The sequence below is a fragment of the Tripterygium wilfordii genome, chromosome 4, assembly GCF_013401445.1.
Source record: "Tripterygium wilfordii isolate XIE 37 chromosome 4, ASM1340144v1, whole genome shotgun sequence".
NCBI lineage: Eukaryota > Viridiplantae > Streptophyta > Magnoliopsida > Celastrales > Celastraceae > Tripterygium > Tripterygium wilfordii.
The window spans coordinates 9,226,813-9,244,947 of NC_052235.1; the positions used below are offsets into that span (position 1 = coordinate 9,226,813).

The 18,135-nt window shown below is 38.3% G+C and overlaps 1 pseudogene; it reads left to right on the plus strand.

Moving 5' to 3' along the window:
• The first annotated feature begins 387 nt into the window (after positions 1-387).
• LOC119996923 lies at positions 388-11,279 on the plus strand (annotated as a pseudogene).
• The last annotated feature ends 6,856 nt before the right edge of the window (positions 11,280-18,135 follow it).

Here is an 18,135-nt window from a genome sequence, read left to right on the forward strand (position 1 = left end):
CCAGTATCTCTCAAGAACTTGCAAGAGTAATCCCGAGTGCACTACCATCGTGGGCCCAGCTCACGGCCTTCGTTTGGGTCTTTTGTAATGAGCATGCTTTACTTTGCTTTCAATAAATTTTATAGTATGGCGATTGCATGTTCTATCTTTGTACATATTCCCTTTTCCATGAAATGAAAGTCTTTTGACAGTCATCCATATTCATGTTTCTCCATTTCCATTTAAGTTTTGTTCTCCATTCTCAAAACCATTTTTATTCATTTCTTTCACAGGATTGAAAATGATGATAACGAAGATGACGAACTTAATGAACCAGATTTTGATGCACCCATTAGCAATGTTGAATCTGACTATGAAATAGAGGAAGAAATTGAGATTTTACCTGAAATGTTAAGACAAGTCAATCAGGAAGAGAAACTAATAAAGCCTCATCAAGAGGTAACAGAAGTTGTTAATTTGGGAACTGAAACGGAGAAAAAGGAGGTTAAGGTAGGAGCTGCCTTCGAAGGAGAGAATAAGAAGAAATTGATAGATTTGTTGCATAGTTACCAGGATGTCTTTGCATGGTCTTATCAGGATATGCCCGGTCTTGATACAAGTATTGTTGTTCACAAGTTGCCATTAATTCCAGAATGTACTCCAGTGAAACAAAAGTTGAGGAGATTAAAGGCAGATATGCTTTTGAAGATAAGAGATGAAGTGAAGAAGCAGTTCGATGCTGGTTTTTTAGCAGTGACTAGATACCCTGAATGGGTGGCAAATATTGTACCTGTTCCCAAGAAGGATGGTAAGGTTCGGATGTGTGTCGATTATAGAGATCTCAATCGTGCAAGCCCGAAGGATAATTTTCCACTTCCCCATATTGATGTTTTAGTGGATAATACAGCTAGACATTCAACTTTCTCTTTCATGGATGGATTTTCGGGTTACAATCAGATCAAGATGGCACCAGAGGATCGTGAGAAAACGACTTTCATTACCCTCTGGGGAACCTTTTGCTATAAAGTCATGCCGTTTGGTCTGAAGAATGCCGGTGCTACTTATCAACGAGCCATGGTCACTTTGTTTCATGACATGATGCATAGAGAAGTTGAAGTATATGTCGATGATATGATAGCAAAATCCAAAGAAGATGAAGATCATATTGTGAATCTCCAGAAGTTGTTTGATCGATTAAGGAAGCATCAATTGAAGTTGAATCCAGCTAAGTGCACATTTGGGGCAACCTCGGGGAAGTTATTAGGTTTTATTGTAAGCAGGAAAGGAATTGAGGTAGATCCTGATAAAGTGAAGGCGATCTTGGAGATGCCACCCCCTCGGACAGAAAAGGAAGTTAGGGGTTTCTTGGGAAGGTTAAATTACATTGCCAGATTCATTTCACAGTTGACAGCTACTTGTGAACCTATCTTTAAATTATTGCGTAAGAGTAACTCTACTGAGTGGAACGAAGATTGTCAGATTGCATTCGAAAAGATCAAGCAATACTTGAAAAGTCCTCCAGTGTTGATGCCTCCTGTAGCTGGCAGGCCGCTTATTCTCTATTTGACTGTCTCAGATAGTTCGATGGGATGTGTGCTTGGACAGCATGATTCATCGGGAAGGATAGAGCATGCCATTTATTACTTAAGCAAGAAGTTTACTAGTTGTGAAGCAAATTATTCGATGTTGGAGAAAACGTGTTGCTCTTTGGTTTGGGCTGCACATCGGCTTAGACAATACATGCTTTATCATACGACGTGGTTGATTTCCAGAATGGACCCTATCAAATACATTTTTGAGAAACCTTCTCTTTCAGGGAGGATAGCTAAATGGCAGATGTTGTTATCAGAATATGATATTTTGTATGTTACACAGAAGGCAATCAAAAGGAGTGCGATAGCAGATTATTTGGCAGATGGAGCAATTGATGATGCTCAGTCTATGGATTTGAAGTTTCCAGATATTGATGTCATGGCTGTGTCGATAGAAGAAGGGAATCAGAAGGATTTGGCAAAGTGGACTATGTTGTTCGATGGGGCTTCTAATATCATGGGATGTGGAATTGGTGCAGTGTTAATATCACCCGATGAGAATATTATCCCGTTTACAGCTAAGTTATATTTCGAATGTACTAACAATGTGGCTGAGTATGAAGCATGTACGATGGGAATTCAAGTTGCTATCGATATGGGGATTAGGAGGCTACAGGTCTATGGTGACTCACAGTTGGTTATTAGGCAATTGAATGATGAGTGGGAAACTAAAGATGACAAGCTCATTCCATATTACCAACATATCAAAAAGTTAGTTAAGTTTTTTGATTGGATTGAGTTTGATCATATCCCAAGAGAGGAGAATCAAATAGCGGATGCTTTGGCGACTTTGGCGGCAATGTTTGATGTAGACCTAAAAGGGGAAGTGCAGCTAATTAAAATTGAGAAACGAGAAGTTCGAGGTTACTGTTCAAATTTAGAGGGAGAGCCTGATGGTAAACCGTGGTATCATGATATTCAACAGTACATTGAAAAGAAAGAATATCCATCAGGGGCATCAGAGAATGATAAGCGTACCATCAGGAGACTGGCAGGATCTTTCTTCTTGAGTGGAAATGTTCTTTATAAAAGGAATGATGGGATAGTTTTCTTACGTTTTGTTGATGTTGCTGAGGCTAAACAAATAATGGAGGAAATTCATGAAGGAATATGTGGGACTCATTCCAGTGGATATGCAATGGCACGGAAGATTATTCGTGCAGGGTATTATTGGTTAACCATGGAGAGGGACTGTATAAGTTATGCAAACAGATGCCACAAGTGTCAGATTTATGCAGACAGAACACATGTTCCAGTTAATCCATTGCATGTGTTGACATCACCATGGCCTTTCTCAATGTGGGGATTAGATGTCATCGGTCCAATTGAGCCGAAGGCTTCTAATGGGCATCGGTTTATTCTGGTTGCTATCGATTATTTTACCAAATGGGTGGAGGCTGCTTCGTATTCTAATGTGACAAGTAGCGTGGTTGTTCGGTTTTTGAGGAAAGAGATTGTTTGTCGATATGGAGTCCCAGAAAGAATTATCACTGATAATGGCACGAATTTCAACAGTAAAATGGTGAAGGATTTTTGTGACCAATTTAAAATTTATCACCATAATTCGACTCCTTACCGTCCGAAGATGAATGGGGCTGTCGAAGCGGCGAATAAGAATATCAAGAAGATCATTGGGAAGATGACAGAGAATTACAAAGATTGGCATGAGAAGATCCCTTTTGCTCTATATGGTTATCGGACCTCAATACGGACATCTACCGGGGAGACGCCTTTCTCCTTGGTGTATGGCATGGAAGCGGTTTTGCCTATTGAAGTGGAGGTTCCATCCCTTCGAGTAGTTCTGGAGGCAGGATTGGAAGAATCATAATGGACTCGAATGCGTTATGAGCAGTTGAATTTGATTGAAGAACGAAGACTAAGAGCAATTTGTAAAGGGCAATTGTATCAAAGAAGATTGATGAAAGCACATAATAAGAAAGTTCGACCTCGCAGTTTCAGGGAAGGAGATTTAGTGTTGAAGATGATCTTGCCGCCTCAAAAGGATCACCGAGGGAAGTGGACACCGAATTATGAGGGACCATATGTGGTGAAGAAAGCCTTTGAAGGAGGGGCATTAATTTTGACAAGAATGGATGGAGAAGAATTGCCTAATCCGGTGAATGCAGACGCCATCAAAAAGTATTACCCATAGCAAAAAAAAAAAAAAAAAAAAAAAAAAAAAAAAAAACTCGCTAGATTGAAACCCCGAAAGGGCAGTCTAGGCACAAATTAGAGTTAAAAAAAAAAAAAAAAAAAAAACTCGCTAGATTGAAAACCTGAAAGGGCGATCTAGGCAAAAATTAGAGTTAAAAGCTCGCTAGATTGAAAACCCGAAAGGGCGGTCTAGGCAAAAATTAGAGCCATAAAAATCCCGCTGAAGTGAAAACCCCTCGTGGGCGCTTCAGGCAAAAATTAGGGAAAAAAGAAAAGTCTCTACTAAAGTGAAAACCCTTCCTGGGAGCTTCAAATAATATTGAGATCAGAAAGGTGTGGTGAAAACAACTAAGGGGAAGGAGGCAAAGGCCTTCGAGGATTTGAGATGAATATAAGGAAATACAATGAATGACAGATAGCGAGGCTGTACACGGGTGGATTGGTTATGTTCAGGGGTACGCATGATGAGTCTGCGAAGGAGAAGATCGATATAGAAGTGGTCAGATTCAATAATTGCAAAATGGGGGCACACAAAACTGGGGCAGTTTTGTGCGGAATCAAAGTTATCTCATTTTATATCTTGTAAAAATTTCTACTATTTCCTTTATTCCTAACCCTCTTGAATCATATATATACTTGATCAGTCTCTCCTGTTATCTATCTATTCTAAATAAAACTCTCTGAGGTCATTCAATTCATTTCTGAATTCCTTATTCATTGCTTGTGTTCTTCACGATTTTTATTGCTTGTATATCTTGCCTTCAGAAATCTCATGTAGTACAAGCATTGCCATACTATTGAATTTATTTGACAGTTAAGTAAAGTATTAAAAGAATCATGACAAGTGTATCAGGACATTGTTCTTAGCAGGAACTTGAGAGATTTTGGTGTTCTTGACTGTAAAGGAGCTAAAAGAAATTAAATGGCGCTAAAAAGCATGGTGGAGCCGAAGAGATTGTGGTGTTCTTAATTCCAAGAGAGCTAAAAGAAATTATATTATGTTAAAAGACATAGCGGGGCCCAAGAGATTTTGGAGTCGAAAAGCTTTTGTTTGGCGTTAAAGGTATGTCGGATTTGATGGAAATAAGATGGAAGCAGTAAATCGATGGAAAGACCAGACAAAAAGAGAATGAAAGATACAAGAATAAGCGTAACATGGCAGATTGAAGATAGGGTGGAATCAAAAGTGCAGTCTTCTCATGATGGATGATTGTAGGATGATAGGGGTGATGGTGCCTACGACTATTAACCAAAATCAAATTTTCAAAATGAGAAAAATAAATGAAAATACAATTTTCTTCATGCATTCATACACTTATGGATATTTTCTTGCATAAATTCAAACAAACATTTGGCCAAGCCGGGAAAGGCCTTGTGATCCCGTGCCCTTTATTTTTCTTGCACAAACATTTGGCCAAGCCGGGAATGGCCTCGTGATCCCGTGCCCTTTATTTTTCTGCACCAACATTTGGCCAAGCCGGGAATGGCCTTGTGATCCCGTGCCCTTTATTTTCTGCACAAACATTTGGCCAAGACCTTGTGATCCCGTGCCTTTTATTTTTCTGCACCAACATTTGGCCAAGCCGGGAATGGCCTTGTGATCCCGTGCCCTTTATTTTCTGCACCAACATTTGGCCAAGCCGGGAATGGCCTTGTGATCCCGTGCCCTTTATTTTCTGCACAAACATTTGGCCAAGCCGAGAATGGCCTTGTGATCCCGTGCCTTTTATTTTTCTGCACCAATATTTGGCCAAGCCGGGAATGGCCTTGTGATCCCGTGCCCTTTATTTTCTTGCACAAACAGTTGGCCAAGCCGGGAATGGCCACAGTGATCCCGCGCATTTCAGTTCCCGTACGAAACTCGGTTGACTACACCTTTGTTTGTCTTTTATTTCATAAAAGACATACAAAGGGGGCAGCTGTAGTACCAGGTTTTCGTCCGGCCCAAAAAAAAAAAATAATAAAAAATTAAAAAATAAAATTTAATTAATGAAAGTAAAAAATACAATAATAATAACAATAATTCAAAAGCCCGTTCTGGAGCCCGTAATCTCACAAAAAATTCAAAGCCTGTTTCTTGGACCCATAAGCATGCAAAAAATCCTAAAGCCTATTTCTTGGACCATAAGCCCATAAAAATTCCAACCCAAGCCCAATATAACTAAACCCTAGAAAATATCTAAAAAATAGGACATTTAAATAAATAATAAACAAAAGAAAATCCCTAAGAGAGAAAGGTGGTTCCTTTATTAGGGTTTCACAAAAATAAGGAAAAGACAAAAATGTAAGTCTTGAGGGTTTTAGAGAAGGAGAGGTAAATAGGGTTCATGGGGGCATTTTGGGATTTTTTAAAATAAAGATAAGTTAAAAGGGAGAGGGTAGCCGAAGTTAAGGGAGAGAAAAAAACAAAAAAAAAATTGTGAGAGGGGAGAAAAGGGGCAGCCGCACAAGGTGAACAAAAGAGGGTTTAAGAGAGGAAAAAACAGCAGAGGGCACAGATAGAGAAAAACCGTGAGAGATAAAAGGAAAAAGGGAATGAAAAAACGAAAATAGAGGTTTGGGGGGTTTTGAGAGAAGGAGCCGACGACACCAAAAGAAGGAAAAGAAAAAGAAAAGGAAGGAGAGGAAGTCTATAAGAAAAAGAGAAGGTAATTTCCGGTTCTCCTGCAATATTCTTGCTTTGGTTTTTTGCTTGTATTTTTGAGTTTCACTTTGGTTCTATTATCATGAAATATGCCTGATTTCAATATATGAATCTCTGTCTGAAATTAATTGATGTTGGCTTATTCTCTATGTTTTAATATCTGTGTTTTGGGGTTGTTTGATTGAGGTTTAGTGTGATGTTTAATTGAGGATAGTTCTGGATTGAGATCTAGTTTGGTTGTGGAGAGTGAGATGCAAATTTCTGCTGGTGTTGACCCTGTTTGACTTGTTTATTCTGTTAGGCTTTCTACCTCTTTTACAATAATTGTTTACCCTGCTATCCCTCAAAGTTTTTTCTATATATTTTATCCGATTAATTTGAGATCTCAATAGATGATGTTGCTGTTGGTTGCGTATTGTGTTTGCTTGATGATAAATTAGTGAAATATTGCCCATGTTGGTTCTGGTTCATGTCCGATTGATCGGATGGATACTCTGATTGATCGGTCAAGCTTTGTTGGAATGTGATTTTGGCATTTAGGACTTTCCAGATTTAAATTGAAAAGTATATATTTATATGAAATTGGAAAATCGTGTTTATATGTATAAATCTTCTAATGTGGATTTGACTTAACTTGGATTTTGATTACATTTGAGCATTTAATTTTGATCAATTCTCTTGTTGATTTTTGGTTGCGGACCGCGCCGGACTTGACTTCGTTTGGGGCCGGAGAGTTCATTTGGAGATTGGACCGGGTTTGAGCTATTAATGGGCTCTATGGGCCATATTTAAATTTGTATTTTTATCTTTATATTTCATTATTTGTATATTTTTATCTTATTTTTACTTGGCATGTATATCTTTGTAAATGTAAGTCATGCAATAGGGTAGCGGAAATAATGAAAAGTAGATTAGTGTAGTTTAGTTTTATTTATGTTTAACGTAATTAGTATGTATGTTTAGGGGTTTAGTTTTACCAATCCATCAATTCAATAATCACGTTTTTACCAACTCTTCATAAAAACAAATTAATGGATATTACATTAAAGTCAACTAGGAGGAGGACTTGATGACATTCAGCTCCTGCCTAGACTTTAATTGTGCTATTCTTATTTAAACAAAATGGAAATGGTAATTTAATTTATTAGATACCTAAATTAAAGTTCATTAGGAGGAGGACTTGATGACATTCAGCTCCTGCCTAGACTTTAATTATGTTATCTTTTCAAATTAAAGTGTCATTTGTATTTCTAAACATAATGATAAATTAATTTACTAGACACCTAAATTAAAGTTAATTAGGAGGAGGACTTGATGACATTCAGCTCCTGCCTAGACTTTAATTGTGCTATCCTTAATGTAAATGGTAATTTAATTTACTAGATACCTAAATTAAAGTTCATTAGGAGGAGGACTTGACGACATTCAACTCCTGCCTAGGCTTTAATTACGTTATCTTTTCAAATTAAAGTGTCATTTGTATTTCTAAACACAATGATAAATTAATTTACTAGATACCTAGATTAAAGTTCATTAGGAGGAGGACTTGATGACATTTAGCTCCTGCCTAGGCTTTAATTATGTTATCTCTTCAAATTAATGTATCATTTGTACTCGAAAACGTAATGGTAACTAAATTGAAGTTAATTAGGAAGAGGACTTGATGACATTCAGCTCCTGCCTATGCTTTAATTATGTTATCTTTTCAAATCAAAATATCATCTATATTGGACAAATAACTTTTCAAGAAAAAGCACATAGATCAATCTAGGTAACCTTTTAGGGAGTTGTGGGGTGCCTAACACCTTCCCCACACTCAATAGACCCCCTTACCCATTTTCTGGTTCGTAGACCATTTTTTAGTGTCCAATTGCACTCAAATCAATTGGTGGCGACTCTAAAACATTTTTCATCCTTTCATCGCCGGTCCGCGTCATGACCCCGGTTGCGACAGTGAGTTCTTACACTTATATTAATTAATGACCTAGATTGATTGTTTAGAATGATTGGATTTTCGGACAATTGACAGTAAGAGCACTTTAGACAACTTAATTGTAAAAAGGTCATGGACATTTTTAAAATTGTAAAAAAGTGTAATTTAAGGGTAATTTGGTCGTCTGACTTAAGAAATTTTTTAGTTAATACCTACAATACCCTCCTTCTTCTTCTTCTTCTTCTCCCTCCAACTATCCAACTCTAATGTATCCTCTCTTTCTCTCCTTCTTCTCTACTAAAAGTTATCTCATTCTTTCTCTCCTTCTTCTTCTTCTTCTTCTTCTGGTTCTTGATCTGAATTTGTTCTTCGTTGCCTTCTTCTCCGTTTTTGGCCGAGTTTCTCCTCTCTTCATCTCCTTCTTCGTCGTTGCTCAATCTGGACTGCGTCGAGTTGCTCTACTTCGTTTTTGACAGATCTGGACTATGCTTCGTTGTTCAATCTGAGCTGTGCTTTGTTTTTTTGCAGATCTAGACTCTGGTTCGTTTTTTGCAGAGATGTATCACTATAGTATCACCAACACCAAAAAACCACTAAAATGATGAAACTAGTATGCATACTTCATCTTCCTAATTACTTTTCCTTTCTTGATTTTCTTTTCTTGGTTACCTCTCTTGTTCGTTTTGGAAAAACATTTACAAGTGCAGAGATGTATCACTATAGTATCACGAACACCAAAACTTCATTAAAATGATACAATTGAACCAATATGCATACTTCTTCTTCCTAATTACTTTTCCTTTCTTGGTTTTCTTTTCTTCGTTTGTACATCTCTTGCTCGTTTTGGAAAAACATTGACAACTGCAGAGATGTATCACTATAGTATCACCAACACCAAAAATCCACTAAAATGACATAATTGAACCAGAAAGACATGTAATGCTATCAAATTTACATTTGAACATTAATATCGTCATTTTATGAGCCAAAAATATAAATTGAACACTAAATTGAATCTTCTATTTAAAAGTATCACTATTGTATCACAATTCGTGGAGAGAGAAAATCAAATTTGAGGTTATTTTGGTAAAAGATGATACCCAATGTACTTTTTTAAAAAGATATTTTAGTGATTACACTTTTTTACAATTAATTATAATCTAGTTTACCGGACTCCAAAGTCTCTTGGATTTTTGTATAATTTTTGATCACTGAATACAGTGTCAGTGTCGGCCAAGAGGCAAAGCAGGCAAAGCTGTGCTTTGGGCCCAGGGCCATAAAGGCACCAAGTTGTATTTTTTATTTTTTCTTTTTTTTCTCTTCTTTTTCACACTTATATTAGTCAAGCAGGTCTAAATTGAAAAGAAGTCCAAAAAACTGGGTCCGTTTAAGAACTCAGTTGCTGCGCACCGACCGACGGTTTTGCAAGCTGCCAAACACCATCTCACCGAAGCCGGCCTCCTTCCATCTCGTAGACCGGTAGACGGAAGCAATTTTTTTTTAATTTGAAAAATATTTTGTTTAATTCGTTAATTTGATAGATATTTTACAGAATGTGCGACACATGTATCTACAATACAGATAAAAATAAAACAAACAATTAGTCATAAAATGAGGGGCACGTGTATTTACAAAGTTTAATTAGTTAAAAAAATAAAACATAAACAAAATATAAAATAATGATTAAATCTTATTTTTTTGGGTTCAGTTGTTAAGTTAAAAGTAATTTATTTACAAAAATTTAATTAGTCATAAAATAATTTATTTTAAGGGTTCGCTTCTGGATTTTTTTCCCAATAGGACACTATTGTCGTTCTACTTTGCCCCATTATCACTGTGAACAATTTTATGTGGGAAGCAAATTGTGTCTCAAAAAAATTGATAAAGCTAATGAGATAATCACGTGCATCAGACTTTCTATGTAAGAGATAAACCCACGTGCATCGTGAAAAATCATCAACAATAGTGAAGAAATATTTAGCCCCACTAAGTGTTGCAATTTTCAATAGGACAAAATGGTAGAGTTTTGGAAAGCAAAGACAATGCTTGTGAACTTTTATTGGAAGGATCGCCAAGGCGTTGGTGACAGATAGTGGAACTGATGGAACTAGCAATGGAAACAGAATAGCACCCAGAGTTCTTCGAAATATCCAAGTAGTAGAGCTCTTCTCGCTCAATTCCCGTCCCAATCGTCTTCCCCGAATGTTGGTCCTAAATCAAACAAAGATTGTTAGTGAAAGTGGCATGGCTGGGGGAATTCTTTGTAAGCTTGGCAATAGATATTAAATTTAATCTGAAGGATGGAATACATAGCACATTATAAAGGATGAAGTTTTCGGAGAACCGTATTGTGCCTATGTGAGTTACACCGGTAAGAGCATGGTTTGGCAAGTGCACCCTATGTGAGTTACACGGGCAAGAGCATGGTTTGGCAAGTGCACATGACAATTGGCAACATGTATACTAGAATGCATAAATCGAGGTGTACAAACCATATGATCGGTTGCTCCTGTGTCAAAAATCCACTTAATTTCTGAATTAAAAAAATCTGTGCAAGGGTCGGTACTTGACAGATTACTCAGTGTGGAGGCTGAGCCCACTTGATTTGCCATGCTAGTTGTTTTGTTCTGGTCAATGAGTGCAACAAGATTGTGATATTGATTTGCTGTGAGATTATAAGATGATGATTATGTCTCATGCTTATCGATCTTGGAATTGGCATAGTGAGCCTTGGAAGAGAAACTTGAATTCCCCTTTTTGTCACCATAGAGATTGGCCCTCTTCAACTTTCGGCATGCATCAACAGTCTGCCCCTTGAAGTTGCAATAATCACACTTGAGGTGTGCTCGGCAATTATCAATTGTATGCCTTGTAAGATTGCATCGATCACACTTGAGGTGTGCATTCTGTGAGGCATAAGTTTTGTTAGAATGGTGTGGTCCATTCTTGACAGCAAAGGCCGCAGCATCCGGTGTAATGGTAGTCACTCTCGCCCACAAAACCAAGGTTCAGGGTTCGAGTCACGGAGGTCGTCCTCCACTGTTGAGGAAACGATTGCAAGATCTCCTCAACACATAAGAACTTTGCTTTGTAGTAGTAGCCTTTGCCCTCTCACTGCATAAAAGAAAATCAATAAGAACAATTTACCTGCATTAGTTAATAGTAGTATTTGTCCTCTCCCTCAATAAAACTATATACAAAGGGTACTTTGTTAATACAAAACAAACAGATGAGTCAACATCCACTTATACATAGATTTGTATCGAAGTCTACATTACATGGGATCTATAATTTTGTAGGAAGAATCAAATTAACACTGCAGAAAGATCTCTAAGAAGCATATCATGTCTCCATGATTTCTTACTATAGGAAGATAGCATGATCAGGGAACAAAACTCATTGAGTGGGTACAAACCTGAATGGCAAAAAATTGCGGAGGGAGTCATTCAGGTCTAAGCAACCAATACAATTGAATCACACAGCCAACATGGCAAATATCCACAAACCAATAAAGATTCAACTATGCAGTTGAGGAAGCAATTAGAGAAAATGATTTAGCAAGAAATATATATGTTGTCCATGGTCAAATCCAAACCAATGATTCCAAAATAACAATTAACATGTAGGATTAAGTACACCTACTGTGATTTGGGTATATGTGTATGTATGCCGATGGAGCACTTCAACATGTACACATAGCACAACAAGAGGGTGATGAAGTATGAACTTTTGGATGCCTTGCGACTTTAAAAATGATGAGAACAATACATGTGCCAGAAAGCTTTAATTTATCAAACTTATGGTTCAAGATAAAGCTTGCATAGCATTCAAATGCATGTAGCTTTCACAATAGCCACACACATTTGCATGCTGAGAAGTCACAGAAGGAATGGCGATGAATGTTTCTCACAAATTAATTCATTACATAAACAAACCAGTTCAAACACCCAACATCTCAATATAAGAAAAGCTAAACCTACCTTGTCGGAGCTCCTTCGGTTTATGATTCCCCCTGTTTTTTTAGCATCCCAAAATAGTCTGCAGACTAACAGAAGTTTGGTGAATTGCTCGGCCATTGTGGTCAGTAGTACAAATGAGAATCAAGATCAACATCACAATCTGCAAATTTTCCGCACTGCTTCTTATACTTAAAAAGGTTTCAAACAACTTACAAATCAACACAAAGACATTTAAACTTCAACGTGTATTCAGATGCTTTTAAATCGCAGTGGAACACCTTAGTTGGAAATTATGTGTTTCCAAGTATGGTGCATTGACAAACTTGCTAAGAAATCTATGAGACTCCGCAAACCAAAAGATCCAAAAAGAGAGAAACCATGAATACCACACGGAATAAGCATATTGAAACTTCCATTTTTCACAGAATTTTTTAGCCAATTCCGAAACTGAAGAATAACGTACCAGATAAGATTTAAATCATCATAATCAACACAAAGATTAATCAACAGAGGCAGCGAAATAGAAAACTACCTAAACCATGCGAACAAAGAGAGGAGAACGCAAACAACATAACAAACAAAGAATGAAGGCGTGTACATACCTCACACATGATTCTGCAAGTGTCAAGGTAAGATTTGTTGAAGTAATTGATAGCTTCCTCTGCTGCAAGCTCAATACAAAATTCAATAAAAGCATATTGCACATAGAATGACCAAAGCCTTCTGGAAGGATGCACAAAATGGAGACAGAGGAGTGAGTGAAGTGAAGATCCACCACCCTTGGAAAGATTGGTATGACTAATAAATGTTTATAGAGAATCCATGATGATTAGAGTTGGGGAATGAAAAGCAATTCTATTGAAACTGATATTACCAAAATATCCCTATCAATAAAAGTTGGACACGTGGCACATAAGTGACAGCTATGCCAAGACCAGTCGGCAGCCGAAGCTCCTACTTCGTTATGACCGAAGTAGCTACTTCGGTATGACCAAGAAGAGGCCAAACTACAGAATCGAAGGCACTACTTCGGTTGTTCACCGAAGTAAGATGTCTGGACCACGTGATAGGAAGGTCACGACTGACATTCCTAGTACACTCCTTCCAACCAAGGTGGTCCGTCCCATCCAACCTAGGTAGTAAGGTTCAGCCATACCTTACTAAAGTCAGATCTACCAATGAAGTAAACTTCCCCAAAAGAAACTCACAATGGTCAGACAGAGAAGGAATGTTGCCTCCACTTTGGAGACAAGTCGTCGCGTTGTTGACCGTACCGATCCCAACAGTGAATAAGGAAATAACCCCTAAGAACACCATGGAGATGGTGCTGGCCAAACTGACCTATCGAACCCCCAGGTTGGATCGTTCGAAGTACTCTGCACTCAAGAGCAGTTCCAACAACTCTTCCAGCAGGTACAAATGTTGACTAAACTAATTATGAACCAGCAGTCACAAGCGAACCAAGCTGCAGGTCGACAAGAAGTACCCCCACCAAACCAAGAAGTTCAAAATAATGAGGAAGTGAGGAGTTCACAATCCGGTAAGTCTAAGGGACCAGCCCGAAGAGGGAACCCAGATGGTACCGTTGGCGAGAAATGAAACTACCTACAATGAAGAGGTTGGCCGGCACCTAGATGAGACGAACAAAAAAGATCGCTACCCTACAAGGAATGTCTCCAATGGAGGGAGTGTGGAACAGTACGCTAACCCCCTTAGCTCCTAAAGTTCTTGAAGCTAAAATGCCCTGTCACCTCATGGTTCCAAAATTAGAGAAGTATGAAGGGTTAACTAACCCTTGCGACCATATCCAGGGTTTCAATCAATGATGGAGTGTCCGGGGGCAAACACCTTGATAATGTGTAAGATCTTCCCATCAACCATTTTTTGACCAGCAAGAACTTGGTTTAACCAACTGCCACGACATAGTGTGACAAGTTTTGGGGACTTGTCTGAGAAACTTGCACTTCACTTCTCCGCCGCACGTAAAACGGAAAAAACCAATCTTGACCTGATGAATCTTGGCCATGAGATAGGAGAATCACTTCGGTCATTCCTTGCAAGGTTCAATAGGGCAAGTTTTGAAATCCCATATGTCTAGGTAGAAGTAGTCATTTTAGCTTTGGTAAGGACGGTCAGGGATGAAGTGTACGTGCGGTCATTAATTAAAAAGCGCTCGAAGTGCATGGGGGAACTATATATTAGGGGGGATAAGTTCATGCAGTCTGAAGATATGACGAAAATTTCTCAGTTTTCTTCTTCCTCGGCCTCATCCAAAAAAGGCTCAAACTCCTCGAGAAAAATTGAGAAAGACTTACCTCCACCAAGCAAGAAGCTAGAAAGATCGGAGGGAAAAAGTGATAAGAGGAAGGATAATCAATCCGGTAGGAAGACTGACCAAGGCCCACCACCACGATATAGTTCCTACACTCCTCTTAATAACACATTGCATAACATCTTCTTGGAGGTAGGGAATAGAGATATCTTGAAGTGGCCTAAGAAAATGAGTGCTCCAACTAAAAAGCGTACTTCAGTCATGTATTGCTGGTTCTATAGGGACCATGGGCATGATACCAAGGATTCTAGGCAATTGAAGGATGAGATTGAAAGCCTCATTAAGAGGGGTTATCTCAAGAAGGAAAAAGAAGGAGAACTGATGACAAGAGGGATAACGACCGAAGAAGGCAAAGGAGAAGGGATGATTCTTTTCGTCATCAAAGAGGAACTGCTGGGACTATCGGAATAATTGTTGGAGGCCTAACAATAGGAGGGAAAAGCTTCTCAGTAGAAAGGGCTTATGCCCAAATTAACGAAGTCACACTGCAAAATAAAAGACTTAGGAGGGATAACAAAAGAATAACATTCTAAGAAAAAGATGTTGAAGACGTCCAAGACCTCTATGATGACGCACTTGTGGTAGAAGCGGTTATCGCCAACATCACAGTAAGGAAGGTCCTAATAGACAATGGTAGTGCAGTAGACATCGTGTTCTACCATGCTTTTAAGGAGATGAATATTTCAGAGGATAAGTTGAAGACTTTCTCTACTCTGTTATATGTGTTTGCAGGAGAGTCAAGAATTCCCAAGGGAATAATATCCCTATAAGTCACTTTGGTAACTTACCCTCTGACTATCATGCATATGATTGGCCTATTAGTGGTGGATGTAAGGACGCCCTACAATGCCATCATTGGGAGACCACTTCTTCATAAAATCCGGGCAATAGTCTCTACTTACCACCTCAAAATGAAGTTCCCAATTTCCTATGGGGTAGGGGAAGTAAAAGGAGACCAAAAGCTAGCTCGGATAATGTACTATACCGATCTGAAAGATAAAGGACCACCATCTCAGTCGGTAGTCTGGACATTCGGGAGGAAGAAAAAATAATTAAACCTACTCCAGTTGAAGATCTCCTTCCTATCAAGGTAGAGGAATGAATTGAGAAGAAGTTGTTCATTGGATCATAGCTAGATAAAGAGTTAGCTGAGGAGGTAACCAAGCTCCTCCTTATTAACATTGAAATTTTGCATGGAGTGCGAACGAAATGACAGGGATTAGTAGGGAGGTCATTTCCCATAGTCTCAGCATTGTATCAGGGACTAATCCAGTCAAGCAGAAGAAACGAAACTTTGGCTTGGAGAGGCAAAACGCCATTAAGGAGGAAGTAAAGAAATTACTTGATGCAGGCTTCATACGGGAAGCTCAATACCTGGATTGGTTGGCCAATGTAGTGATGGTAAAAAGTACGAATGGGAAGTGGCGCAAGTGTTTTGACTTCACAGATTTGAATAAAGTCTGCCCAAAGGACAATTATCTCCTTCCTAAGAATGATTAGTTGGTAGATACTACTTCTAAACAGGAATTACTTAGTTTTTTGGACGCATACTCAGGCTACCATTAGATTAAAATGAACCCAAAAGATAAGGATAGTACTTCATTCATCACTCCAGAAGGGACATATTGCTACAAAGCTACGCCCTTCGGACTGAAGAATGTTGATGCCACTTATCAAAGGTTTTTCAATCATGTTTTTGCTAATCAGCTAGGAATGATGGTTGAAGCTTATGTGGATGATATGGTTGTCAAGAGTGGTAAGGTTGAATATCACCCTTCTGACCTTCAGAAGGTATTTGACACTGTCAAAATTTCAGATGAAGTTGAGGTCGTACTCCAAATGGAGCCTCCAAACACACCTAAGGAAGTACAAAGGTTAACCGGCCGAGCAACAGCATAAGGAGGTTTCTTGCAAGGTCAGGCGACAGGTGCATACTTGATGTGCTAATTATATACATATAATTATACATCCTTTTACATGCAATCTTGTATCGTTTAGAGTCAATTGAGGATCGATATTGCCTAAGAAATGTATATTTTCACATTACAGGTGCCTAGGAGCATATCAGACGAAAAGGAGTCAAATCAGATCAAAGATTGAAGAAAAGATAAAATAATAGCAGAGGGCAAAATCAATCAATCGGCTAGGCATACTTCAGTTTTTAACAGCAAGAAAAACCGATCGATCGGTCCCCAGCCCAGATCTACGATTTCAGATTTTCCAATTACCTGAAAACGCCCTAAACTCATGTGGGTCTGACTCAAAATGACACCAATGCTTATTATAAACGACATATGGGTTTAGGTATAAATAGGTAGATTTTTAGGATTTTTAGGATTCGACAACATTCTAGACTCATGGGGGGAGAGAAGGAGAGCTTGGAGGCCACCATTGAAGCTTGGAGAAGAAGAAGGTTCACAAGGAGGTTTTCTCTCTCCTCTTTTATCTTGGTTTTTATGTTTGATTTTCATTACTTGATGATGTACATTGACTTCATGAGTGGCTAGAATTCTTAGTAGGGTCTTAATGTAGCTAAACCTTGATGATTCAATAAATTTGGTTTCCTTATTACTTGATTTCTATCTCTTATTGATTGTTTATTGGGTGTGCTTTATGCTTTTGGATGTTTGGCCATCATTCAATTGATTTGTTGCCTAGATTGAGACCGGAAGGAGATATCTAGGATTTGCCTCTTGCTATAGACGATATAGGTTGCATGAACCATAGGAATATAGGGGCATGATCTATGCAATCACTACACGGTTAATCCATAAATTTTAATGGGCCTTTGTCTCTTGAACCCAATTGTTAGGAATAATAGGAGTTAGGGATAGAGGCACTTTTGGTGTAACCAGGAATGGAGCATTGGATAGGATAGGGAAACCGAATGTCAATTGAGAGATAGTAATTAGGGATTAAGGGACCAAGTGAGTTGAATCGGATAAAGTGCAGTGAAATTAAGTATTCTAGTATTTTCCATCCTTGATTACATTTGTGTTTTTAGTTGTTCTCTGGATTGCTCTTTTACTACTTGATTTAGTTTAGTTAAAAACAAAACCAATCACAAATCCTTTTCCCCAATTTACATAGTTGTTGCTTGTTTGACATTGATTTTAATTGCCAACATATCCTCATAGGAACTATAATTTACTCATCTTTTTATTACTTATGCGATTTGTGTGCTTGCAACCCTTCTTCCAAGCCTTGAAAAAGGCTAAGGAGTTTCAGTGGACGGAGGAATGTCAAAAGGCGTTTGAAGGACTAAAAGATTATCTCGGACAACCTCCCTTGCTAACATGTCCTAAGGAGGGAGAAATCTTGTACCTATACCTTGCTACGTCAGAGTGCGCAGTAAGTATAGTTCTTATTAGGGAAGAAGAAAAAGTGCAGAAGCCAGTTTACTATGTCAATAAGGTCATGGTGGATGTTAAAAACCCGCTACATTGAAGCAAAGAAATTTTCTTTAGCTTTACTTACTGCGGCTCGAAAATTGTGACCTTACTTCCAAACTCATACAATTGTGGTCCTTACTGATCAGCCAC